The sequence below is a fragment of the Gekko japonicus genome, unplaced genomic scaffold, assembly GCF_001447785.1.
Source record: "Gekko japonicus isolate JY-2015 unplaced genomic scaffold, Gekko_japonicus_V1.1 scaffold1238, whole genome shotgun sequence".
NCBI classification, from domain to species: Eukaryota; Metazoa; Chordata; class Lepidosauria; order Squamata; family Gekkonidae; genus Gekko; species Gekko japonicus.
In genome coordinates, this window is record NW_015163639.1 from 367672 (window position 1) to 369670 (window position 1999).

Sequence of the window (1999 nt, forward strand, 5' to 3'; positions counted from 1 at the left end):
CATCTCTTTTCTAAACGGAAAACTCCCAGACTCTTCAGCCTTTCCTCGCAGGGAAGGCACTCCAACCCTCGAATCATCTTGGTTGCTATCAGCTAAGCAGTGCAGCGGAAAACGCAGAGGGAACTGTAATTCTATTTGCAATCTTTATCTGGGCCTTTCAGGAGCTGCAGCAGCTGCAAGTTACTGGTAGCTCACAAGCTACTTGTTGGAGACCCTCCCTGCCATGTCTTCTTGACTACATCCTTTATTGGTGATAATGGCTCTCCATCCCCGCCTCTGTTTATTTTCTGACCTCTCAAATCCAAGCCTGCCCAAACGTTAATCTCCATATACAAAATAAGGAAGGCGTGCAATTTTTTTAAATTAAATTTTCTTGGACAACCTAATCTATTCCAACAAGAATATCTGCCCTTTTTTTGCAAATTTCAGGGGAGGGGGACTGGCAGAATCCCCAGGTTTGACATCATCCATAAATTATGCAAGGCATACAGTTAAGAACAAAGATCCCCTTTAAAAATAGCCTACATAATTTATTCTGACTACAACGTTTGGCCTTAAGTAGATTATAAAGGGTAATGAAGGAAAGAAGTGTGGAGGGATGGGGGCAGAAAGGCGAGGAGTAATAAGGAGCTGACTGTACAAAGAAGACCCCTGATCTGGGTGGCTGAAGCTAGCCTGATCATGTCAGTTCTCAGAAGCTAAGCAGGGTTGGCCCTGGTTAGTATTTGGATGGGAGACCACAAGGAAGGCTAGGGTTGCTACGCAGAGGCAGGCAATGACAAACTACCTTTGAACACCTCTTGCCTTGAAAACCCACCCCAAATCAGCTGTGACTTGACAGCAATTTCCACCACCTTATAGAAAAGAAGCCTTGCACAGAACAGGAGTTCCCTACCACTTACAACTAGTAGAAGTCCCTTTCTATCCTGGCTGCCTCCTAGGTCCAGAATTAGGGATGATTTTGACTTTCTCATGTGTTTTTTAAACTTGAAAAATCCCAATTTTGATCTCACATCTCCCTTATTTAACTCAGACCTATAGTTGTGGTTTCTTTAACAATGTTCACTCCTTTTTCTCTTTCCTTGTGCTGGATTTTCCTGGAAAACATAAGCCTCTTTCGTTACCTGTATCTCAATAAATCAGTGCTGCATCTATGTCAATAATTATGTAGAAATTATGTACGTATATTGTACTTGACTCAGGGCTCTTTTTGTAGAAAAAGCCCAGCAGGAACTCATTAGCATAACAGGCCACACCCAACACCAGAGTCTCATTTGCATATTGGGCCATACCCCTGCCAGCACAGCTCATTAGCACATTAGGCCACACCCCATGCCCTCCCTTGGACGCACCCCCATGTTACCAGAAGTGTGGTTATTTAGCCACACCCACCTTTTGCTTCTTATTCTGTTTACCTTGTTTGTTGTCAAAACCTAGGGCTTTTTTTGTAGCAGGAACTCCTTTGCATGTTAGGCCACACACCCCTAATGTAGCCAATCCTAATGAACTTCTGCTATTGGGTGTGGCCTATTATGCTAATGAGTTCCTGCTGGGCGTGGCCAACTTGGGAGCCAACTGGAACTCCGTTCCTGTGCGTTCCTGCCCAAAAATAGCCCTGGTACTTGTAAATGCCATATACATTGGGCACAAAAACCATACAACCTGTATACACAAACAAATCTGCCAAGTCAATGATGGGGGGGAGGGAGAACCGAAACAGGAGGCAAAAGCTCTAACTCAATATAAGAAGAAACAAAATTGGAAACATTTGTTCACCCCTGTTCTTCTCAGTTCACAGCAGCCTCTGTCAATGACATATTTCCAAATTCTTCTCCACAGACCATGAGGATTAGAAACTTACAGTTTCTTACAGTTTTGTTTTAATGAATGTGGGGTTTTGTGGAAGAAGAAGAAGAAGAAGAAGAAGAAGAAGAAGAAGAAGAAGAAGAAGAAGAAGAAGAAGAAGAAGAAGAAGAAGAAGAAGAAGAAGAAGAAGAAG